Source organism: Lepus europaeus, chromosome 13 (assembly GCF_033115175.1).
Source record: "Lepus europaeus isolate LE1 chromosome 13, mLepTim1.pri, whole genome shotgun sequence".
Classification (NCBI taxonomy): Eukaryota; Metazoa; Chordata; class Mammalia; order Lagomorpha; family Leporidae; genus Lepus; species Lepus europaeus.
Window position 1 is genome coordinate 22,954,249 of NC_084839.1, and position 26,480 is coordinate 22,980,728.

The 26,480-nt window shown below is 43.8% G+C and overlaps 1 protein-coding gene across 1 annotated transcript in view; it reads left to right on the top strand.

Annotated features, from left to right (window-relative positions):
* Positions 1-26,480, top strand: part of RAB10 (RAB10, member RAS oncogene family) — a 95,047-nt gene that overhangs the window by 845 nt on the left and 67,722 nt on the right. The window lies entirely within an intron of this gene.

The following is a 26,480-nucleotide window of genomic DNA, read 5'->3' on the forward strand; positions in this document are numbered from 1 at the left end:
GCCTTTTACCCACGGCTCCGGCCGCGACTTGGGCCGGCTTTTTCCTATTTGTGTGGCGTTGCCCAGCCTGTGGGGTATGGTTGGGGACCCATCCGAGTGGTTGGGGGAGAAGCCGTGTTGGCTGTTTGGGAAGGGGCCTGGGTTTGTACAGGATTCCATATGGTGCTTAGAGTAAACCTGAGGGTTTGTGTGAGGAATAATTCAGGCAAATTAGAGGGGAAAAGTGCGTTGCCTGCGTTGACTAATCCGTTGATGTGTCAGGCAGTCGGAGACTGGTGCTTGGGGTGGGACCCTGGCGTGCTGGCCGCGATGGGGGGCGATGCTCGGTTCGTGTGCTCAGACCTCAAGGCGTGAGGCCACACACTCACACTCGCCCTGCTGTTGTACTCGACGCTGGGTTTACAGGAAACCGTTCTGCCAGTCGCAGCCCACCCCCTGTTTCAGAATTACTTGGTGTTGACCTTCGAAATAGGTTTCCCGTTTAGGAAAAGAAAGGAAAAGCGCTAAGAAAGTCCCTTTTGCGTGGCACTAACCCGAGTTGTTTTCAAGTAGTAAGTGTGCGTGAAACCCAGCCTCTTGCCCAACACACGGCGAATTGCTCGGCTGCCTCTGTCACTTGGAGCCCAGCGCTCAGCACTGGGCAGTGCAATGAAACCTGCTGTTCAGTGCAACTAGTTTAGGATTGGGGCTACTTTAAAAGGAGCTGCAGTCTTTATTGAATTGGACCAAAGTGTCAAAATTAAGTTGGTTTCAGCCAATTTGTAGCATTACTGAAATCGTTGGTTTGGATTTCTTATGGCATGTATTTATCGGCTACTCACTTCATTCTCACAAAATAAACAGTGGCGAAATTAAATTAGACAAGGGATTATTTGAAATGGATATTTGACTCACCTTCTTTGGGGGAAAGTCGTTACTTTCTGAGTGTCATCATGCTCTCTCTCGTACATTTGTGAGACTCAGAGCGTGTGTTCTCTGCTTTGTGGGTTAGCACCCCCAGCACCAAGTGTGCTTTTAATATTGCGCTTTTAGCTGTTGCTGGGTGGGTCAGGTGGTTAGGCTGATCAGCAAATATTTATTGAGCACCTAACGCTAGGCACTGTTTCTGACACTGGGGATAACAGGTGAACACAGTAGACCCCCTGAGGGGCGTTGCAGTGGGAACAGTCACGGTGGGGCGTGAAAGTGGGGCTGCATCTGAGATGAAGACTACGGGACAGATAGGAATTGGACCAGAGGGCCGGGAAAGGGGGACACAGCAGACCTGCAGTCGTTGGGGATTTAATTCCTGTGGCCAACTTGAACCTGCCTTGGGAGGGGTGGAGGGTAGGAAGAAAAGCAGTACGTGGTCTACTTCAGTCTTTCTGTGGCTGTGTACCCACTTCCAAAGCTCAGCCCTGTAAAGTAAAGGCGTACTCTTTTTGTGTGGTCCTTATACTTGGGAAAATGTGGGGGACGTTGGATCAAGCCTGCTGGGTTACTGTCTGTGTGACTTTGGCAGGTCACTTACCCTTTCACTGCTCCAGGTTTTTCTTTTTTTTCCCTTTAAATAGTGTTGGGTATGAGATCTGGCAGGTAGGGTAGTTGTGAGGGTTTTGTGGGTTAGTGACAGTCACTTGCGTGGTGCCAGGCACTTCCTAGGAGCGCAGTGCATCTAAACTGCATGGAGTGCGTGGCCCTTCTGCTTCTGAAGTGGGGCGGAACGTGTTACTCACAGACGGAACGGCCTGCACCCCGGTCTCCCAGAAATTTGTTGTTGCTCTGCTAAACAGTTTCACATTAGGTTCTGACATTTTCAGCATTTTAATATAAAAATGTTTGCGGGGTGGCATTTGGCCCAGTGGTTGGGACGCTCGCGTCCATTTCATGGTGCCTGGTTCCAGGCCTGGCTCAGTTTCCTGCTAGTGGAGACCCTGGGAGGCTCATGAGTGTGTTCTCCCCTCCCTCCTCCCATTCCCCTCACCTCCCCCTGCTTTTCAGATAAAAAGTGAAGATTAATAAGTAAAAAGTATAAAATCCAAGCACAGAATTGTTTGTGTTTACAAGACCACCCAAGAACAGAGGGACAGAAACATTAAAAAAGTTTTTGATATTTTATATGTAAGATGTTGAATACTGTAAGCTTTGTGTACTAGCTCTGTGCACAGGTTTGGAAGTCTGTTGTCGTAAACCCATACTGTTCAAAAGAAATAATGTGAGTCACATATATAATTTAACTTTTTTTGATAACCACGTCCAAGAAAGTTAGGTTTTAATATATTTAAACTCATATCCAAAATGCTATTTTGTTGTGTAACAAGATTTAAAAATTATTAAGATATTTTACATTCTTTTTCTCTTGTTTGTAAGTTATACTTAGTTTATCTTGGTTAAGATTATGCGTACTTCAAGTCCACAATAGCCGCATGTGCTAGTGGCTACCATATTGGACAGTCCATGTCTAAACGACCTAAAGTAGCCAGTTGGCAATGTGCAGAAGGTTAGAAATTTTTTCAGTGTATAATACTTTTAAGACATTTAAAATGTCAGCTGACTAGGGTTTGTTTTAATCTAGAGCATTCTCTAAGCATAAATGACTGTAAAATTTATGATTTGTCACTTGATTGTTAAAACATTTGAAATCTGTGTAGAAGGACCAAGTGGCCAAAATAATGCAAGCTGTCGTTTCAGGAGCAATTGTTTTCACTATCGATTCTTTGAAAAAATTTTTTTAAGGATTTGGGATGCTTATTTAACAGTGCTCACAAAGACTACTGCATTTAACTTTTTCTCTATACTTTAAATTTTCACACATCTATGCTAGATATTATGTATAACATTTTTGGTCAGATTTATTGCAGACATAGTTAACAAAAACAAATTACTGGTATGTTCCACATTTATCCAATCTCAAAGTGAATCCAAGGACACTGGAGTACTTAGTATACATTTCACAAGGGCAAAGATCTTTTTTTTTTGTCTGATAGTGTGTGCTAAGCACCCAGAAGAGTCCCTGTGTTAAATTGGTGCATGATAAATAATGAATAAAGGGAGGCAGATAGGTAGCACAGTCAAGATCCTCTTGATACAGCATTGGAGCTAGTTTATTTTAATATTTTTCCCTTTTACTTTCTGAGCAGTACTTGAAGTAGATTGGGATCAGGTTTTACTTAACAGTATTGGCTGTTTGGCTAACAGTGATTTTAGGGCAAAACTGGTCTTGGAAATTCAAATCTTATTGAAGAGTAGTTGCTTGAGAGAGTTGCTGATTTTGGATGAACAGGTTTCAGTGCCTGATATGACAATGACTCTTCTTGACAGTATGAGCTGATGAAAGTTTTGCCCATTAGTGATACGGTAGTTACATGAACTGTGCCCCAACACAAAGTTTTAGTGGACTGTTTCCGCTGAATGTACTGTCTTTGGTGGTGGTAATTCTCCCTGCACCCCTAGACTTACTACTACTGTTTCCATAGGGAGTATCTTGGGAAATGGAGTCTCTGGGCACCATGTGAAAATTAAATCGATAAAGGCTGTTGCCCCTGGGAAAGATATAATACATTTTTTGGTGGTCTTGAATGCTTCTGCTATGCTTGGGAATTGTAGGTTGGTTCCACTAACCTGCATTTAAGAACTGATGGATTCAGTTGAACCAAACCCATTTTTTATGGAGCATGACTGCTTTTTAGAGAAATGAGCCAACGCTTTGTGATATTCAACATGTCTGGGCTCTGCTCTAGTACGCAAGCAGCTCATGCTGCAGGAATGCCAGAGTACCTGAGCAGTTTTTCTCACTTGAACACGTCCTTTTCAGCTTGATTAAAAACTATCTGAAGAAGATACACAAATGGCCAACATGCAGATAAAAAATTCTCACCATCACTAATAATTAGGGAAATGCTAATCAGAACCGTCATGAAATATCACTTTATATCCATTTAGGATGGCTTTCATAAAAAAAGACAAAAATAAGTGTTGGTGAGGATGTGGAGAAATTGGAGTCTTGGTGTATTCCTGGTGAGAAAGTGAAATGGTTTCTTTAAAAGAAAGGGGCGGGGAGGGGCTGACCTTGCGGTGTAGTAGGCTAAGCCTTCACCTTAGCTCCAGCATCCCATATGGGTGCTGGTTTATGTCTCGGCTGCTCCTCTTCCAATCCAGCTCTCTGCTTTGGCCTGGGAGAGCAGTAGAAGATGGCCCACGTCCTTGGGCCCCTGTACCTGCGTGGGAGAACTGGAAGAAGCTCCTGGCTCCTGGCTTTGGATTGGCCCAGCTCGGGCCATTGCGGCCATTTGGGGATTGAACTAGCAGATGGAAGACTTTCTGTTTCTCCCTCTTCTGTAACTACCTATCAAGTAAATAAATAAAATAAAAAAAGGGAAGTGTTACCGTGTGATCCTATAAATTCTGCTTCTAAATTATATGCAAAAGAATTTAAAGTGGGAACTTGAATAGAGGGTTTGTACACTAGTGTTCATAGTAGCATAATTCACAGTAGCTAAAAGGTAGAAGCAACCCAGATGTCCATTGATGGATGAATGGTTAATAAACAAAATGTATTTACATACAGTGGACTATTATTCAGGCTTTAAAAAGGAAGCCAGTGTTGTGGTGTGGTGCCTGAAATGCTGGCATCCCGTGTGAGTGCTGGTTTGAGTCCTGGCTGCTCCACTTTCCTTCTACCTCCCTACTAAACCTGGGAATGCAGAGGAAAATGGTGCTAATGTTCTACTCATGTGGGAGACCCAGATGAGGTTCCACGCTCTCCTAGCTTCAGCCTGGCCTAACCCCAGCTCTTGCAGCCCTTTGTGGAGTAAACCAGCTCATTTAAGATCTCTGTTTCTCCGTGTCTCCTGTTCTCTGTAAGTTTGCCTTTGAAATAAATGCATTTTAAAAAAAGGGAATGAAATCCTGATATGTGCTGCAACATGGATGAATCTTGAAAAACATACTAAGTGAAATAAACCAGACACAATGGGATAAGTATTGAGATACCCAGAATAGACAAATTCATAAAGTAGAATAAAGGTTTACTGGGGGCCTAGGGAACAGGGTAATGGAGTTACTGTACTGCTTATTGGGCACAGAATTTTAGTATGAGAGGATGAAAAAGTTCGGAAGCATGGAGAGTGGTGTGTTAGATTTCTTTTCTTTAAAATTTCTGACAGGGTGGGCGTTGTGGCCTGGTTGGTTAAGCCACCACTTGGGCTACCAGCTTCCCATGTTAGAGTGCTGGTTTGAGTCCCAGCTACTCTGCTTCCAGTCAAGCTCCCTGCTAATGCACCTGGGAAGCAGCAAGTGCTGACTCAATGACTTGAGTCCCTGCCACCTATGCGGGAGCCCAGGATGGAGTTCCTGGCTCCTGGCTTTGGCCTGCCCTAGCCCTAACTGTATGGCCACTTGGGGAATGAACTAGTGTGTGGAGGATCTCCGCTCTCCCAACCCACCATCCCTCTATTGTTCAAATAAATAAATCTTTAAAAAGTCTGAGAGGAACTACTTATGAAGGAAGGAGGTTTATGTCAGTTTATGGTTTTGGAGGTTCACAGTCTAAGATTATATGACCCCATTAGTCTGGCATCTGATGAGGGTAGAGGCTGGCATTGGGAGAGCATGTGTGGAAGAATGATGACCGGGCGAGTCAGGAAGTAGAGACAGACAAATAGGGAGTCTGTCTGTCTAAAGCAGTTATGGTCAGTTCACAGGGCTCCACCTTAGCAACCTAAGCCAACACAATCTCTTCTCAAAGGCCCTACCTTCAGACTGTGTAACTGGATCAAACCTCCACCTTTAATCCAGCAACATTAATCCATTAACCATTAATATAAGACTTCGGGGCTTAAATGCATGAGTTGGGGAACCAAATCATGTTCAAACTATAACAGGTGGTTATGGTTGCATAATATGAGTGTATTTAATACCACTGAATCACACACTTAAAAATAGTTAAAATGAACAAAAAGACAAAAGCTGTGTGATTCTACTGATATGAAGTATCTGAAATTGTCAAATTCATAGGAACATAAACTTAGGATGGTGATTACCAGGGATGTAAGGGAGGAAGAAGTAGAGAGTTGTTTAATGAGGATGAAAAGGCCTGTTTCATTTTGCAAGATCTGTTGTATGTAATGTGACACATGATACACAATGTGACACTGTCAGTTTTGGAGGAGGGTCGGTTCCAGGCCCCCCTCCTACTCAGGGATGACCTGGCGTAGTAGTATCGGCAGATAATTTGTGCAGTCCTCCTATGTGCTTTGAGTTATCTCACAGTTGTGTTTAATGCCTACTGCAATGTAAATGCTGTTCTTTAGGGAATCGAACATGTTCAGTACAGACATTTTTCTCCCCCAAATGGTTTTGATGTGCAGATGTGGGGGACTGATTGCCCTTTACTGAACCTGAAAAGGCTAAGCTGGTAAATCTCATGTTACATGTGGTTTTTTTAACCACGATTTAAAAAATTAGTTTAAATGGTAAATTTTGTTATGTGTATTTTGCCACCTCCCTCCAAAAACCAAAACCAGAAAAGCTATTCAGCGTTTGACTCAACTCTAAAAGAGCATTGGATCACAGGTGACTCTCCCATTCCAGTGAGGGCTCCTGTTAGCCAGTGGACAGTGAGCCAGGAGGACCATTTATCATCTTTTCCTGTGTGTTAGTATGACTCCGTACTTCTAGAGAGCAAAGGCAGTTTTGTCTTTCTGTGTTTTGCCTATCTACATGGACCTCCTTGGACTGTTAGAATCAGACTGTTGGTGCAGGAGTGACTCCTAAGTGAATTTTCAGGTGGGGAAACTGGGATTGGAGCGGTGAAGGTTGTGGGACTGATGAGTAAAGGAGCTTTGATTAGAATACAGAGCCAGTTCCATTCTGGGCCATGTTTCTTATCCTCAGAATTTAATTAATCAATTAATTAATTATTTTTTGACAGGCAGAGTTAGAGAGAGAGAGAAAGGTCTTCCTTCCTTTGGTTCACCTCCCAAATGGCTGCTACGGCTGGCACGCTGTGCTGATCTGAAGCCAGGAGCCAGGTGCTTCCTCCTGGTCTCCCATGCGGGTGCAGGGCCTGAGCACTTGGGCAATCCTCCACTGCCTTCCTGGGCCACAACAGAGAGCTGGACTGGAAGAGGAGCAACCGGGACAGAACCGGTGCCCCAACCGGGACTAGAACCCGGCCGGGGTGCCGGTGCCGCAGGTGGAGGATTAGCCTGGTGAGCTGCAGCACCAGCCAGAATTTAAGTTAAAAAAAATTTTTTTTTTATTTTTATTTTTTTTATTTTTGACAGGCAGAGTGGACAGTAGAGGGAGACAGAGAGAAAGGTCTTCCTTTTGCCATTGGTTCACCCTCCAATGGCCGCCGCGGTAGCGCACTGCGGCCGGTGCACCGCGCTGATCCGATAGCAGGAGCCAGGTGCTTATCCTGGTCTCCCATGGGGTGCAGGGCCCAAGCACTTGGGCCATCCTCCACTGCACTCCCTGGCCACAGCAGAGAGCTGGCCTGGAAGAGGGGCAACCGGGATAGAATCCGGTGCCCTGACCGGGACTAGAACCCGGTGTGCCAGCGCCGCAAGGTGGAGGATTAGCCTAGTGAGCTGCGGCGCCGGCCAGAATTTAATTTTTTTTTTTTAATTATTTATTTGAAAGGCAGAGAGAGGGGCTGATGCTGTGGCATAGTGGTTAAAGCTGCTGCCTGCCATGCTGGCATCCCATATGGGCAGTGATTCTCAACCCAGCTGCTCTACTTCTGATCCAGCTCTCTGCTGTGGCCTGGGAAAGCAGTGGAAGATGGCCCTGCACTTGCATGGGAGACCTGGAGGAAGCTCCTGGCTCCTGGCTTTGGATCGGCGCAGCTCCGGCTGATGTGGCCAACTGGGGAGTTGGCCAGCGGATGGAGGACCCCTCTCTCTCTATCTCTGCCCCTCCTTTCTGTGTAACTGACTTTCAAATAAATGAATACATATTTTTTTAAAAAAAAAAAAAGGGCAGAGAGAGAGAAAAGTCTTCCATCTGCTGGTTCACTCTCCAAATGGCTGCAATGACCCGAGTTGGGCCGATCCTGAGCCCGGAGCTTCTTCTGGGTCTCCCACACGGGTGCAGGGGCTCAAGGAATTGGGCCATCTTCTGCTTTCCCAGGCCATAGCAGAGAGCTGGATTGGAAGTGGAGCAGCTGGGATTTGAACTTGCTCCCGTGTGGGATACTGGTATTGCAGGCAGAGGCTTTACCTGCTACACTACAGCATCGGTGCCAACTGTTTTTTAAGAAGTCTTTTTTTTTTTTTTTCTTAAATTTTAGTTTGCAAAGTGGAGTTACTGTGGTTCTCCCTTCCCTTTCTCTGTCTCTTTGGTAAGAGCTGAGAAGTAACAGGTCTTAGCACCTAATATCAAGATTTTGTTCAGGGAACTGGTGTTGTGGTGCTGTGAGTTAAGTGCTCTATATGGAGTGCTGGTTTGATTCCTGGCTGCTCTGCTTCCCATCCAGCTCTCTGCTGATGTGCCTGGGAAAGCAGTGCTTGGGCCCCTGCCACCGTTGTGGGAGTCCTGGATAGAGTTTGGCTCCTGGCTTTGGCCTGGCTCAGCCCCAATGAACCAATGGATGGAAGATCTCTGTCCCCCGCCCCCCCCCCCCTTTATTTATTTATTTATTTGAAAATCAGAGTTACAGAGAGAGGAGAGACAGAGAGAGATCTTCCATCTGCTGGTTCTCTCCCCAAAAGGCTGCAATGGAGCTGTGCCTATCTGGAGTCAGGAGCTTCTTCCGGTCTCCCATATGGGTGCAGGTGCCTAAAGACTTGGGCGATCCTCTGCTGCTTTCCCACACAAACAGGGCTCTGGACCAGTAGTGAAGCAGTAGGGACTCAAACTGGAGTGCATGTGGGATGCCAGCACCACAACAGTGCTGGTCCTCTCTCTCTCTAACTCTGCCTGATAAATAAATAAATAAATATATACATAATTTTTGAAAAAGGTTTTGTTCAGGTTGCTTATTCTTTGCAAACTTACAGCATAATAAGGTAGAGTTGAGAAAGTTAATTTTTTTTTTTTCAAGGTTTACGGTGTGTAATCATGGACAAGGTATGGCAGGTGAACTTCTGATTATTGATCTCTTCTTGGTGTGTAAAAGGAAAAGAATGATTGGAAAAATATCAACATCTATTTCAGCTTGTAACGCAACAGGGCGAGGTTGTCCAGGCAGTGCCATGGTAGCAGCTGTGATGAACAGAGAACTGGAGGCTTGTGGAGTATCAGCTTAACAAATAGGAAATCATTATTTAGTGTAAAGCATAAGGTACGTGATTAGCTAAAGAGATCTGGGGATCTCGTATGGAGCTAGGCATCAAGGAACAGTTTAGAGGAGCTACAGAGGTGGTTGAGGTTAAGAGAATACTAATATTGTCTGAAGCCATCTTCTGAACTTCCTGGATTGGATTTCTCTGTGTGAATAATGAGAGTTAATGGAATAAGTCCATTAACTGTGGATTATAAGAAAAGGAATTAGAAATGATCAAATAAAATTTTGGTGAAGAAAACTCAATCTGAAGGGATAGCTGAAATAAGAAAACAGTTGTCTTTGAAGACAGTGCCATGCATTTTGGTTTTCAGGCAAGAGTTACTGATGTTTATCCTTGCTTCCAGAGATAAACAGTAATGTAAGGCTACTTCAGAAGATTGTGGAAAGTGAAATTAAAAGATAAGTTTATTTTAGTGCAAAGATTTTGAAATCTCTGCGTAAGAGGGCTCTTTCTTAGGTGCAGCAGCTTGAATCTGCTGTTGGTGCTGCCGCAGCTCACATCAGAGTGTTTGGTTCAAGTCCAGGCTACTCCTGCTAATGCACACCCTGGGAAGCAGCAGGTGATGGCTCATGTACTTGAGTCCCTGCCACCCGTGGGGGAGACCTGGAGGGAGTTCCTGGCTCCTGGCTTTGACCTGGCCCAGCTCTGGCTATTGGGAGATTTTGGGGAGTGAACCAATGTGAATGGAAGATCTCTGTCTGCCTTTCAAATAAAATGAAAATAAATAAATGAAAAAGTTCATGGGAAATAGTATTATGAAAAAAACTACCTGTGGCTTTCAAATTTTTTTGCATCAAAATTCTTTTTTTTTTCTATGAGCTTTTGGAAATACCATCAGCATTTTTGAAGAGAAAACAGCCAGTGATGGAATGCTACATTTCCACTTTGACCCAGAACAGAGCATCCAAGGTTGTTAGAGTAGAAAATGGAAAAATTATTCTGGTTACCAAAAAGTACAATGTATCAAATCAGAACAGAGGACAGTGTTGATTTGTTTCTTTCCTATCAATAGCAGCGCTTATGCAGACTTTAAAAAATTGAACTTTTTATTAAGATAATTGTAGATTCACTTGCAGTTGTAAAAGATACAGAGGGCATCCCTTGTACTTGTATGCTTTGCCCAGTTTCTCCCAGTGGTAACATTTTTACAAAACTGTAGTATAACATCACAACCAGGATATTGCTATCAAGTACAATATACTGGTCTTATTAAAATTTCCTTAGTTTTATTTGTATTCGTGTGTGTGCTAAATTCTATATAATTTTATCACTTGTGAAAGTTTTATCCACCACCACAGTCAAGATACTGAACAGTTCAAGGGACAAGGGTCCTCAGTGTTGTTTTACATAACCATACCCCACCCCTGTTTTTCCCCACTAACCCTTCCTTGATAACTACAAATCTGCCCTCCATTTCTAAAATTTTGTCATTTCACAAATGCAGTATGAATGGAATACTACAGGTTGTAACCTTTTGGGATTGGCTCTTTTCCTTTCTTTAAGTCTGTATAATTTCCTGGAGCTTCATCCAAGTGATGTGTATTAATAACTTTTTAAAAAATATTTATTTGAACGAATAATATGGAGGGAGAGAAGAAGAGGGATAGGAGCCGAGAGAGAGATTCTATCCGCTGAGAAACTCAAGTGCTAAGGACCTGGGCCATCTTCAGCTCTCTTTTCAAGCATATTAGCATGGAGCTGGATCAGAAGCAAACATGGAATGCTGGTGTTGTAAATGGTGTTCTCAACACTGACCCCCAGAATTCTTTTTTGATGTTACGTAGTATTTCATGATATAGATACAGTACAATTTGCTGAACCATTCACCTGTTGAGGAATGTCAAGGCTCATTCTTGGTTTTACTGTACTTAAAGATGCTTTGGATATTTGTGTACAGGTTTTTGTGTAGTCATAAATTTTCATTTCTCTGGAATAAATACCCAAGAGTGCAGTTGCTGGGTCACTTGGTAACTACATATTTAGTTTTATAAGAAACTGCCAAGTTTCCAGAACAGCTGTGCCATTGTACACTCCCACCAGCAGTTTACGAGTGAGCCAATTCCTCCACATTCTCACCCTCACTATCATTTGGCATTGTCATTATTTTGTATTTTAGCCTTTCTGATAACTGTGTCCTGATTATCTCATCGTGGTTTTTAATTTTCATTTCTGTAACAATCAATGGGGTTAATCTTTTTATGTGCTTATTTGCCATTTGTATATCTTTTTCAGTGAAACGTCTGTTCAGTGGTTGCCCTTCTTTTGATTGAATTGGTAGAACTTTGTTTAACTTTTGAATCTTGAAAGGTTTTTAAACATTTAAAATCCTAGTGCTAGGGCTGGCGTTTGGCTTAGTGGTTACAACATCTGCTTCTCATATCAGAGCGCCTGGAATTGATTCCTGACTCCTGCTTCCAGTTCCACTTCCTGCCAGGGCAGACCCCGGGAGGCAGCAGGTAATGGCTCAAGTAGTTGAGTTCCTGTCACCCAGCTGGAAGACCTGGATTGAATTCTTGGCTCCCAGCTTCGGTCCAGCCAAAGCCCAGCCCTGGCTGTTGGGGACAACTGGGAAGTGAACCAGCAGATAGGAATTCTTGTCTCTCTCTCTGTCTTTCAGCTTCTTGAAGGAAAAAATGAATTCTAGTCCTTTGTTGCATCTGTGGTTAGCAGACATTTTCTCCCAGTCTGTAGCATGTCTTTTCAACTTTTTCACACAGGCTTTTGCAGAGCAAAAGTTTAAGAATCTGGAGCAGGCATTGTAGTACAGTTGGGTAAGTTGGTGCTTGGGATATTCACATTCTGCGTTGCAGTGCCTGGAGTCAGATCCCACCTCTACTTTTTTTTTTTTCTATAAGATTTATTTATTTTTATTTGAGAGGCAGAGTTACAGACAGAGAGAGGGAGAAACAGAGAGAGAGAGGTCTTTCATCCTTTGGTTCACTCCCCAAAAAGCCACAACATCTGGAGATGGGCTAATCTGTAGGTAGGCGCTTCTTCTGAGTCTCCCACATGGGTGCAAGGGTCCAAGCACTTGGGCCATCTTTGACTGCTTTTCCAGGCCAGTAGAAGGGAGCTGGATCGAAAGTGGGACAGCTGAGACTGGAACTGGTGCCCATATTGGATGCTGGCGCTGCAGGCTGAGGCTTAACCTACTACTGTGCCACAGCACTGGCCGCCCCCCTCGGCTTTGACCCAGCTTACTGCTAATGTGTACCCTAAGAAACAGCAGACAATTACTCAAGTACTTGGGTCCCTGCCACTCATGTGGGAGACGTTGATGGAGTTCCTGGCTTCGGCCTGGCCCTGTCCCAGCTGTTGCTTGTTGAGGGCATTTGGGGAGTGAACTAGCAGGTGGAAGATACTTCTAGCTCTTGCTGTCCCAAATAAATAAAAATAAACTTAAAAAACTTCTTATGGGGTTCATTTATGAACCATGCTTTTGTGGCTAAGAGTTCGGTCTATCCTCAATCCCCAAGAGTTTCTTCTGTATTTTTCCTAGGGTTTATGGTTTTGTGTTTCACCTGTTAAATTGTGTGTGAGTGGAGCCGGCGCAGTGGGTTAATGCCCTGGCCTGAATTGCTTGCATCCCATATGGGTGCTGGTTTGAGACTTGGCTGCTCCTCTTCCGATCCAGCTCTCTGCCGTGGCCTGGGATAGCAGTAGAAGATGGCCCAAATCCTTGGGCCCCTGAACCCATGTGGGAGATCCAGAAGAAGCTCCTGGCTCCTGGCTCCTGGCTCCTGGCTTCGGACTGGCGCAGCTCCAGCCATTGCGGCCATCAGGGGAGTGAACCAGTGGATGGAAGACGTCTCTCTCTGTCTCTACCTCTCTCTGTAACTCTATCAAATGAATAAAATCTTTTAAAAAAATTGTGTGTGAGTTGATTTTTATATGGTGTGGTGTTTTGATTGAGGTATCTTTGGAGCCATTAATTTAATACTTGGTGAGAGTTTTAGCCTTTTATAGTCTCATCCCATTCTGTTCCAATTCTTGTTAAATTGATATCTGGTGGTTACATTAATATGCCCATGCAAATATTCCTTATTTAGCCAGATAGTCTACCCTATTCCCTGTCTTCTAAAGTTAAACATTTTCTTTTATTCATTTCCTTTTACTCATATCTAGTCTGCCTGCATCCTCCAATCACTTCTCAAAATGAGTTTCCACATGTGAGAGTTTATCTTGCAGTGTCTGTTGTTTTCCTGGACACTGCTTTCTTTTAGATTCTCCCTCCCTCCTGCTTTAGCAGTAGACTGGTTATTAATTAGGCCTGTTGCACAGCTATTGCCTTGGTAATTCCTCTTTGTGTGATCTAGTTTATTACCATCCCTTTGTTGGTTTATTGTCTTGGAGCATGTCCTCTAGTCGATTCTTGTACAAAGGCACATTTCTGAAAAAGGACATTTTTGAGACTTTTTTTTTAAAGATCTATTTATTTGAGAGGCAGAGTTTTATATATATATATGTGTGTGTGTGTGTGTGTGTATATATATATATATATATAGAGAGAGAGAGAGAGAGAGAGAGAGAAAGACAGAGAGGTCTTACATCCACTGGTTCACTCCCCAGATGCCTGCAATGGCTGGAGCTGGGCAGATCTGAAGCCAGGAGCCAGGGGCTTCCTCTGGTCTGACACGTGGGTGCAGGGGCCCAAGCACTTGGGCCATCTTCCTTTGCTTTCCCAGGCCATAACAGGAAGCTGGATCGAAAGTGGGGCTGCTGGAACTCTGGATGTCAGTGCCGCAGGCGGAGGCCAAACCTATTATACCATAGCACTGGCCCAGAGACTCTGTTTGACCATGTCTTAATTCTTTTTACTCAGAGTATTTGACAGATCAGAGAATTCTGGGGATTTTTTTATTTATTTTTTTAGGGTTTAGAAAGCATTATTCCAAACTTTTGTAGCATCTGATGATGCTGGCAAGTGCAATATCATTTTGATTGTTTCTCCTTATTAATAGCCTAGTTTGGTGCTTGGGCCCCTGCACCCATGTGGGATACCTGGAGGAAGCTCCTGGTTCCTGGTTCCTGATCGGCTCAGCTGTAGCCGTTGCAGCAATTTGAGTTGTGAACCAGTGGATGAACTCTGCCTTTCAAATTAAAAAAAAAAAAACAAAAAAACAAACTTTTTTGTGGGCCTGCACTGCGGTGTAGCGAGTAAAAGTTGCTGCCTGCAGTGCTGGCATCCCATGTGGGCGCCGGCTGCTCCACTTCCCATCCAGCTCTCTGCTAATGGCCTGGGAAGCAGTAGAATATGGTCCAAGTTTTGGGTTCCTGCCCCCGCATGGGAAGACCCAGTGGAGGCTCCTGGCTCCTGGCTTCAGATTGGCACAGCTCTGGCCGTTGCGGTCAATTGGAGAGTGAACCAGTGGATAGAAGACCTCTCTCTGTGCCTCTCCTCCTCTCTCTGTGTAACTCTGACTTTCAAATACATAAATCTTTATTAAAACAAAAAATTTTTTTAAAAAAAGCCTAGTTTGTCTTGGGAGGTTTCAGATTTTTTAATTTTTTAAATTTCTATTAATACATTTTACAATCATATGCCCTTAGTGGATGGGTCTTGCAAAAAATTTTAAAATCTGTTTTCATTTTTTTGTTTGAAAGAGAAACAGATCTACCACCTGCTGCTTCACTGCCCAAATGCCTGCAATAACTAGCTGGATGTGGGCCAGGCTGTAATGAGGAGCCTGGAACTTAATCCGGGTCACCATGTGGGTGGCAGAGACCTAAGTACTTGAAGTATCATCTGCTGCCTCCCAGGGTGTTTATTAGGAAGCTAGATTTGAAATGGAGGTAGGACTCAAACCAGGCACTCCTATATGGCTTGTAGGTGTCCCAAGTGGCATCGTTAGATGCTGCAGCAAACACCCACCCTGTGGACTTATTTTTTTTTTAATCAATTTTTCTGTGTACTCTTGATGGGCCTTTTCAGATCTTTTACTTATTGAAATTTTCTTGCGGTATTCTCCCTCTATATTTTCCTTCCCTTTATTTTCTGTTTGCTTTTATTTATTCACTATGCTATCTAAAAGAGAGAGATCCTCCCTTCCCCTGGTTCACTCCCTCAGTGTCTGCACAGCCAGGGTTGGGCCAGGCTGAAGCCTGGAACTTGGAACTCAAGCCCTGTGGGTGCAGAGGCCAAATGACTGGAGCCATCACCTGCTGCCTTCCCAGGTGTGCAGTAGCAGAAAACTAGAATTAAGAATGGAACTGGGACTCAAACCCAGGAGCTCTATTATGGGATGTAGGCATCCCAGGAAGAGTTTTAACCAGTGTGTCAACTGTGCACACCTCTTTTTTATGTTAATTATTTTTATTATTTGTAAAGCAAGGGCCAATGTTGTGGCTGCTGTGGTGTAGTGGGTAAAGCTGCCACCTGCAGTGCTGCCATGCGAGATGGGCTCCGGTTGAAGTCCTGGCTGCTCCACTTCCGATCTAGCTCTCTGCAATGGCCTGGGAAAGCAGTAGGAGATGGCCCAAGTCCTCGGGCCTCTGCACCCACATGGGAGACCCAAAAGAAGCTCCTGGCTTCGGATGGGCCCTGCTCCAACCATTGAGGCCATTTCAGGAGTGAACCAGTGGATGGAAGACCTCTCTCTCTCTCTCTCTAACTCTGCCTTTCAAATAAATAAATAAATCTTTAGGACATTATTTTTATTTATTTGAAAAGCAGAGTAACAGAGAGAGGGAAAAGAAAATAGGCAGAGAGAAAGAGAGTGAGCGAGCGAGTTAGTATCTACTGGTTCACTCCCCAAATGCTCTCAAGAGCTAGTACTGGGCTAAAGCCAGGATCTGGGAACTATCCAGGTTTCCCATGTGACTGACAAGAACCAAATACTTGAGCCATCATCTAATGCCTTCCAGGCAGGATATTAGAAGGAAGCTGGCTCTGAAGTGCAGAGTACCTGGGACTTGAATCAGCACTGATAAAGGATGCAGGTGTCCCCAGAGGTGACTTAACCTGCTTTGCCACAACACCTCTCCTCGTTTTCTTTTTAATTGAATGTTGGTCTTCCTGGATTGTCTAATTTCCTGTTCTCTAACTTTTTTAACTTGTTCTACTTCTGGGAGATGATCTCAAATTTAACTTTTAAAATGTTTATTTTCATCTACTTGAAGGATAGGGTATAGAGAGAGAGACAGAAATCTTCCATGTTCTGGTTCCCTCCCCACATGGTCACAACAGCTAGGGAAGGGCCAGGCCAAAGCCAGCAGCCAGGAATTCTATCTGGATCTCCCCCATAATAGTAGGGCCCAAGTACTTGGGCCGTCCTCCACTGCCCTCCCAGCCACACTTGCAGGAAACTGGATTGGAAGTTGAGCAGCCAGGGCTCAAACTGGCATTCTGGTTTGGGCTGCCTGGGTTGCAAGTGGCAGCTCAGCCCGCTGTGCCACAATGCCACTCCTACACTTTTTATTCTGTATTTTATTTTAGAGGCTTTATTCAAATAATTGGTGATTTCAGGCTATGTATTCATGATTAAGAATGAATCATTTAAGAGATGTTTGCAAGCTCTGTAATCATGGGTAGGGTTTTCCGCTGATGGACTCTGCTACACGGTGGTGATGGAACAGTGAGCCTATTTTTTCCCCCCACTGGGAGAAGATCCAAGTTGTGATGTCTGTAGCTCTTGTTTCTTGAGCCATTCAGTTTCTCCAGAGAAAGCCAATCATATTACTTGCTTGGTACATGGGAAGGAGAGTATTAATTTGGCTGCTTGCCCTTTTGAATCTAAGCAGCTAAAGGGCCTTCAGTGGTGAGTATGGGTTTAGCTTTAATTGTACACATTTGTGTTTAATCTCCTTTTTAGTCTTATCCCCATTCTCCACTGAATCCTCCTAGTGTTCCTGAGTTCAGAGGATAGCCGTTTCAGACTGTCTGAATAGCAGTTAGACTCCTGGTAGATCTTCAGGGAATAGGAATATCTAGCTGTGTGAGATGAAGCTGTGTCTTAAGATGTCCTTGTGTTGACTTAACCAGGCCTTCCCTTTCTGCCTGGTGTCTGATAACTCTGCTAAAGCTTTCCAAGGTTCTGAGGCATAAATTGGCCTGCTCCTTTTGTTATTTTCCTCAGCAGGCCCTGAAATCATGGATTTCTTTGTCTTCAACGATTGTGATAGGAATTGCAATGTTTAGTCATTGAAATTAAGATAGAATTTATTTATGTTGTTTTCCTTGTTGTTTTGGTGTGACTTTGGAGAGATGATGACAGAAAGATCTTTTTCTTCTTTCTCAAATTTCTGGCTTCAAATGATTTTTGACCCAGTGATTTAGCTCATATTATCCAGTAGAGTTGGGGCATTATATTTTGCGAATGCTTAAAAAAAAAAAATCCAGCCCATTCTCCAAATAATGAGGTTTTCCTTATGTAGCAAGGTCAGATGGATGTAGTAGAGAATCAGCATAGTTTTAGTAGCATCCAGAAAAGTGACATGTTAAAGGAGACAGATTCATGATTCTTGGCTGAAAGATGTGGGGAAAAGCATATTTTGGCTTTTTGAACAGAGTATGTAGTTTTAAATTTCAGTCTTATGCTTGTGATTCATATTATTTTATAGGATTCTGAACAATAGATGACTCAGCAAATTTGTAATTTGTCAGAATTGCATGAGACTAATAGTGTAAGTGTAGTACTTGGCATTGAATGGTACTGCATCTGATTCTTAACTTTTGCTGATATGAAACCTAGTAAATATTAGTGATTACAAAATGGGATTTTTGAGTTCTACCTTGATATTCTTAAAGATACTGTGGCCTTCAATTCGACATTGTAAGTGTGAATTTCAAAAAAAAAAAAATTAAGTAGTGGCTCTTTGCATACTTGTATTCTAATATGTGGAGCCATGTATTCAGCATAATAAATGAGTAAGAAGGTACATAGAATTTAATGATTTTTCAAACATTAACTCTTAGCCTCAGTGGGTAAGAATTGTTAGTAGGTCTTCCTGGGCGCCCCCTCCTGGCTGCTGCAGCAGGAGGTTTCTGACTCCAGGAAGTCTTGCTTTGCTCACTGCCGTGTCGGCATGGGAATTCATCTACATGAGACAAGAGCTGAGGTGGCCTCTCTTCACACGTAGCAATGCCTGCCTGGCTACCTAACATGAATAGTTTTCCTTGCATTTAGATTGATCATTTTTTCTAGGCCTTTTCAGTGCACAGAGTCAGGGCAAATATCTAGTAATATGAGTTCATGTTGACATGTCCAATCCAAATTCATACTAGATGCTAGCCTATGTGTGTAAGAGGGGTCAAATAAATTTTAAAGAAAATAAACCATGGGGCCAGCATTGTGGATTGGAAGTGGAGCAGCCAGATCTGGACCTGGGATGCTGGCATCGCAGGCGGAGGCTTAGCCTGCTATGCCACAATGCCAGACTCAGATGACCTATCTATATTTTGAGATTAGCATTTCTTTTTTTATAAACTAGGAAATTAAACTACCGTCTCTTGTATTTGCCATTTATTTAAAAAATTTAGATTTTAAAATGAGTTACACATCCTGTACTAAGCACTAGGGATGCAGTAGTGATTTATGCAGACTTGGTACCTGCACTGGTAGAGTCTGAAGCCTAGTTGAGGATTCTGAAAATTGTATCAAAATATCACTTTTTCGTACCTGTTAGGATTAGCTTCTCAATACTTTTGTTGCTCTTCTAAGACATTTTAAATTGTACAAAATAGGAGTTTTATGCTTTTTTAAGTTTGCTTTGTTTTCAAAATATTTATTTATTTATTTGAAAGCGTTAAAGAGAGGCAGAGGCAGAGGGAGAGAGAGATCTTCCATCTGCAGGTTCACTCCCAAAATGGTTGCAATGGCTGGAGCTGGGCCTATCTGAAGCCAGGAGCCAGGGGCTTCCTCCGATCTCCCACGTGGGTACAGAGGCCCAAGCACTTGGGCCATTCTGCTTTCCCAGGGCATAGCAGAGATCTGGATCAAAAGTGGAACAGCCAGGTTCAAACCAGTGCCCATATGGGATGCTGGCACTGCAGGCAGCGGTTCTACCTGCTATGCCACAGAGCTGGCTCCTGTTTTGTTTTCTTATGTAGTTATGGTTACTGGGCTTAAGGAAGATGCAGAACTTTTTTTCTCTTTAAAGATGTAGAATTTAAACACCCATCTTAATAACACCACATTTGTCTGGAAATTAGCTTTCTCTCAACCTCTGACTACATTCCAGACTCTCATTATTTATGTGCATCTCCTAAATTAAAGCCACTTAAGTTTTACTTGGTGGGTTTTAAAAGCAATTTTGTAAAATTATTTATTCATTTGAGAAGCAGAGAGGGACAGAGAGAAAGAGAGAGAGCATGTGAGAACAAGCTCCTGTCTGATAATTTCCTCCCCAGATGCATACAAAGGCTAAAGATGTGCAGGGACCATTGCCAGAAGCCAAGATTGTAGTCCACATTTCATGTGTTGATACAAGAACCCACGTACCGAGCCATCACCACTGCCTCCCAGGGTCTGCATTGGTGGGAAGCAGGAGTCAGGAACTGGGGCTGACCAATGAATATAGGCTTGCTGATGTAGGACAGAGACATCTTAACCAGTAGCTGAATGCCTGCTCTGATTGATGTTTCCTTAGTGCTTTACCACCATTGACAATTAATTAAGCTGAAAGCAGTTGAGAAGCAGCAAACTTTTGCTGTTATGCAGGTAGCATGTTCAGCCAGTGGGAAGTGATTTTAGATCAGACATTTAAGAAGCCCTGAAAACTAAAATAAGGATTACAGTTATGTTACCTTACCATATAGTTAACTATTTATGAATTTGTCATTATCATCAGTGGAAAGAAGTCTTCCATCTTCAGTACTCTTTATTTTATTTTATTTTATTTTATTTATTTTATTTGAAAGGCAGAGCTACACAGAGAAGGAGAGGCAGAGAGACAGAGAGGTCTTCCCTCTGCTGGTTCACTCTCCAATTGGCTGTTATAGCCTTAGCTGCGCTGATCCGAAGCCAGGAGCCAGGAGCTTCTTCCTAGTCTCCCACATGGGTGCAGGGACCTAAGGGCCTGGGCCATCTTCCACTGCTTTCCCAGGCCACAGCAGAGAGCTGTATTGGAAGTGGAGCAGCTGGGACTCGAACCAGTGCCCCTATGGGATGCTGGCAGCAGCCTCACACGCTACGTCACAGCATCGGCCCCCCATCTTCAGTATTCTTTTTGGAGACATAATAAAAATGATTAAGTGTTGATGCTTTAAGTATAATTGGTGTAATGTTTGCAGAATAATTTTTCCTGCAAGATGTTGGCCAAATGATGTATTATGAATGATAGATGTCTGCTAATACTGATAGAATTTAAAAGGAGAGAACAATCCAACATGGGAAGCAGGATACACAGCAGACTCATAGAATGACAGATGTCCTAAACAACACTCTGGCCTCAAAATCAGCCCTTAAGGCATTTGGATCTGGCTAAAAAGCCCATGAGAGTATTTCAGGCATGGAAAGCCAAGACACTGTGACAAAAAAAAAAAAAAAATTAAAAAAGCGCTAAATGAAAGATCTCAGTGAGTGAGATCCCAGCAGAAAGAATGGACCATCAAAGAAGGAGGTACCTTTCTCTGAAGGGAGGAGAGAACTTCCACTTTGACTATGGCCTTGTCTAAATAAGATCGGAGTTGGCAAAGAGGCTTCCATAGCCTTGGCAGCTCATGACAAGAGCCTCGGGTGATTACTGACACCATAAATAAAGAGTGTCAGTTGTTAAATCAACAACAGGAGTCACTGTGCACTTACTCCCCATGTAGGATCTCTGTCCTTAATGTGTTGTACTATGTGAATTAATGGTATAACTAGTACTCAAACAGTACTTTATACTTTGTGTTTCTGTGTGGGTGCAAACTGTTGAAATCTTTATTAGTATATACTAAATTGATCTTCTGTATGTAAAGATAATTGAAAATGAATCTTGATGAAGAATGGGATGGGAGAGGGAGTGGGAGATGGGATGGTTGCGGGTGGGAGAGAAGTTACGGGGGAGGGGAGAAGGCCACTATAATCCAAAAATTGTACTTTGGAAATTTGTATTTATTAAATAAAAGTTAAAAAAAGGAAATGATAGGACTAGTCTTTTGTATTAAAAAGATAAATGGGGGGCCAGCGCCGTGGCTCAACAGGCTAATCCTCCGCCTTGCGGTGCCGGCACACCAAGTTCTAGTCCCGGTCGGGGCGCCGGATTCTGTCCCGGTTGCCCCTCTTCCAGGCCAGCTCTCTTCTGTGGCCTGGGAAGGCAGTGGAGGATGGCCCAAGTGCTTGGGCCCTGCACCCCATGGGAGACCAGGAGAAGCACCTGGCTCCGGCCTTCAGATCAGTGTGGTGCGCTGGCTGCAGCGCACCGGCCACGGCGGCCATTGGAGGGTGAACCAACGGCAAAGGAAGACCTTTCTCTCTGTCTCTCTCACTGTCCACTCTGCCTGTCCAAAAAAAAAAAAAAAAAAAAAGGGGATTTGTGAGTGGAAAAGTGAAGAGAAAGGGTGACTATAATACAATTTATGCGTCTAGATAAGGTAACCTAAATACCTATTCACCAGTCGTCAAGTACTAGGATTATTGGAGTGTTATCCTTTGAAATGTGAGTGAACCCGTTTTGGAGATAAGTGGATCTTTCCATATTGAATAATACATATAAAGAAGTCATTTCTCCATATTAAATGGATTCAGAAAGGATCTAAGCAGATGTTTGAATGTCAGAGCCATAAATAGCATCTTAGTGAGACTGGCTTCTATGTAACCTTTAAGGAGGTCTCCTGGGAGGTCAGCGTTCTCTCACTTCCCGTGTGTCCCTCAGAAGAAGAGAATGGGAACTTTCTAGAGCATGTGTCCACAGGCTTCGGCAGTTGGTGTTTGGGTGAAATATTGTAATAAAAATGTTCACACAGGTAACTAAGCAGCATATAGGCTGCTTACTCTGTGGGGCTATTTGTGACTAAAGGTTAGTATATTGTTAAGGTGCTAAAAATTATTTCGATTTTAACCAGATAAGAGCTAATGTAACTCACTTTTTAGAATATATCATCACCCTTTTTTGAGTAATTTCTCTTTTGAAAAATTGATGTTTTGGGGCCTCAGTGTAGCATAGCAGGTAAACCTGCTGCCTGCAGTGCCCGGCATCCTGTATGGGTGCCATTTCCAGTCCCGGCTGCTCTACTTCTGATCCAGCTCTCTGCTATGGCCTGGGAAAGCAGCAGAAGATGGCCAAGTCCTTGGGCCCCTGCACCTGTGTGGGAGACCTGGAAGAAGCTCCTGGCTCCTGGCTTCAGATCGACCCATTTCTGGCTGTTGCAACCATTTGGGGAGTGAACCAGAGAGGATGGAAGAGCGATCTCCCTCTCCCTCTGCCTCTGCCTCTCTGCCTCTCTGCCTCTTTCTGTAACTCTTTCAAATAAATAAATGAAGCTTTAAAAAAATTAAAAAAAAAGAAAAATTGATATTTTTATGTGTAGGTGCCGAAAATCATAGAGCTTAAAAAAAACCCCATAGGCATTTTATTTTAAACTTTCTTCTTCTGTCCCCAGCACACATTTTATTGAGCTGTTTTTGCCTTTTTTTCTGGGTGATGCTTTTAAGTAGGTATTGTTTTAGGTCAGTGGTGATGAGGTTATGTGTATATTTGAATATTAATATATATGAATGCTCTATCCTTTGCCCTGGGTTGTGATCTTTCCTTTGATGACCATTTTCTGCAGTGATTTAGTTACCCACAGTTTGCTCTTTGAACATGTAATTCATATTTTGGTAACATTCCTATCCTTGGAATACTATTCCTATATTTGTGATACTTCTGTACAGTCCCATAATGCCCCATTCCTGCCCCAAATGGACTGTTGCTTTGAACATGTGCCTCCTCCCATTTCCTATTGAATTTTAGTTAATTTTTTGAAGTTTAAATTACACTGTTGAGTATGTTTTAGCAAACTGTATTCTCAAATACAGCTTGTTTTATTGTCTCATTACTTGCTGATTGAACTGAATAAGGGGCTGAAAATAAAGAATTGATTAAAAAAATTGTGGGCTTTGGAAGTTTTGAACTTTTTTATTTTTAAAATTTTTTAGAAAATTTATTGGAAGGCAGAGTTATTAGAAGAAAGGAGGGAGGGAGGGAGGGAGGGAGAAAGAGATATAACTTCCATATAGTGGTTCATCCCCAAATGGCTGCAACAGCCTGGGCTATGCCAGGCTGAAGCCAGAAGCCTGGAGCTTCTTCCGGGTCTCCCGCATGGATGCAGGGGCCCAAGCACTTGGGCCATTTTCTGCTGCTTTTCCAGGTGCATTAGCAGGGAGCTGAATTGGAAGTAGAGCATTCAGGTCTTGAACCATTGCCCATATGGGATGCCAATGTCACGAGCGGTGGCTTTTCCCTCTATGCCACAATGCCAGACCCTGAACATTATTTTTATTTGAGAGGTAGAGTTACAGACAGACAGAGAGAAAGGTCTTCCTTCCACTGGTTCACTCCCCAAATGGCCGCTACGGCCAGAGCTAAGCTGATCCAAAGCCAGGAGCCAGGAGCTTCTTCCTGGTCTCCCATGCGGGTGCAGGGGCCCAAGCACTTGGACCATCCCCCACTGCCTTCCCAGTCCACAGCAGAGAGAGAGCTGGACTGGAAGAGGAGTGACTGGGACTAGAACCGGCACCCATATGGGATGCTGGCGCCACAGGCGGAGGATTAACCTAGTGCGCCATGGTGCCGGCCCGTGAATATTATTTTTATTTTCACTTATTTGAGAAGCAGAGAGAGCAAGAGTGCTCCTATCTGCCAGTCCACTCCCCAGATGCCCACAACATTCTGGCCCTGGGCCAGGGCTGAAGCCAGGAGCTTGAAATTTAGTTCAGGTTTCTCGAGTGAATGGCAAGCAGTAAGCTAATTGCTTGAGCCATCTCTGCTGCATCCAGGGTCTGAATAGTAGGGAGCTGGAGTGAGAAGCCAGAGCCAGGAATTGAAGCCAGGTATGTGGATGTTGGACATTGGTGACTACGTTAGGCTAAACACCTGACTCTTCAGAATTATTTTTGAATAACAATGATTTTGTGTGTAGGATACAGTGTGATATTTAGAACTGTGTATGTTACAGAAGGACTCAGTTGAGCTGATCAATATATCTACCTCAATAACATCATTTAGTTTTGGTGAGATTATTAGATATTTTTTGAAAAATTCTTTTATTTATTTATTTTTTTTAAGATTTATTTATTTGAAAGGCAGAGTGACCAAGAGGGAGAGACAGGGAGACAGAAATCTTCTGTCTGCTGGTTCACTCCTCACATGGCCACAGTGGCCAGGGCAGGGTTGCACCAAAGCCAGGCACCAGGAACTCCATCCTGATCTCCCATATGGGTGACAGGAGCACAAGACTTGGGCCGTCTTCACATGCCTTCCCAGAGGCATCAGCAGGGAGCTGGATAAGTAGGGGAGCAGCTGAGACTAAAACGGACACTCTTGTTAGAGGATGCTGGTGTTACAAGTGGTGGCTTAACCTGCTGTGCCACAGTGTTGGCTCCCAGCACTTCTTTATTTATTATTTTAGCATTTTGAAATCTACACTATTACTGGCTGTTATCAAAGGTAGTGCAATAGACCTCTGAAAACTTGCCCTTCAGTCTAATTTAAACTTTGGATCCTTTATCAGCACCTCCCCCCTCCCCCCACCTCTTTACTGCTTTCTGTTTCTGCGTGACTGGCAGTTTTAGAGTCCACATAAAAATGAGATCGTACATGGGGTTGGTATCTGATGTGTAGCACAGCAGGTTAAGCTGCAGCCTGCGATGATGGCATCTCATGTGAGCTGCCTGTGATGCTGGCATCCCATGTGGGAGCCGGTTCAAGTTTCAGCTGCTCCATGTCCAAACCAGCTCTCCGCTGATGGTCTGGGAAAGCCGTGGAAGATGGTCCAAGTGCTTGGGCCCCTGCACTTGCGTGGGAGGCCCAGAAGAAGCTCCTGGCTGCTGGCTGCCCAGCTCCAGCTGTTGTGGCCATTTTGGGAGTGAACCAGTGGATGAAGATCTCTCCCTCTCTGTGTCTGTAACACTGCCTCTTAAACAAAAAATTTTTAAGAAAGAAAGAAAGGCAAAGTTAGAGAGGAGCGGGGAGAGGAAGAGATTGATCTTCCATCTGCTGGGAGAGGCAGAGGCTTAACCTACTATACCGCAGTGCCAGCCCCATGTAACTCTGCCTTTCAAATAAATTTTAAATTTTAAAAATCTGTACAAATTTTTTTTTAAAAAAAATGCATATATCTCTTCAATGTACTAAATTTCAGTTTCTTTGGCTACCCAAGAAATGAGATCTGAAACATTAAACATTTGGAGTAGGGGCCAGAGCTGTGTTGTAGAAAGTTTAAGCCTCCTCCTTCAGTGCTGGCATCCCATTTGGTCAATAGTTCGAGTCCCGGCTGCTCCACTTCCGATTCAGTTCCCTACTAATGTACCTGGGAAAGCAGCAAAGGATGGACCAAGTGCTTAGGCCACTGCACCCATGTGGGAGACCTGGAAGAAGCTTCTGGCTCCTGGCTGCGTCTTGGCCCAGCCCTGGCTATTGCAGCCATTTGGAGAGTGAACCAGTGGATGGAAGATTGATCAATCTCTCTTTCCCTCCCCCCCCCCCTTCTTTTTCTGTATCTCTGCAATAAATAAGTCTTTAAAAAATTTTAGAGGAAATTTAAAGATAATTTCTTTTTTTTAATCTTTATTTATTTTTTATATTTGACAGGCAGAGTGTACAGTGAGAGAGAGAGAGAGAGAGAGAGAGACAGAGAGAAAGGTCTTCCTTTGCCGTTGGTTCACCCTCCAATGGCTGCCGTGGCCAGTGCACTGCGGCCGGCGCACCGCGCTGATCCGAAGGCAGGAGCCAGGTGCTTCTCCTGGTCTCCCATGCGGGTGCAGGGCCCAAAGACCTGGGCCATCCTCCACTGTCTTCCCGGGCCATAGCAGAGAGCTGGCCTGGAAGAGGGGCAACCGGGACAGAATCCGGCGCCCCAACCGGGACTAGAACCTAGTGTGCCGGCGCTGCAGGCGGAGGATTAGCCTATTGAGCCGCGGCGCCGGCCCGTCAACTTAATTTCAAGAATAAACAGTTTAAGGGTCTGGTTGTGGCACAGTGGATTAAGTTGCCACTTAAAATACTGGCATCCGACATTGGAGTATTGGTTCAAGTCCCATCTGCTGCACTTCTGATCTGCTTTCCTGCTAATGCTTCTGGGAAGAGGAT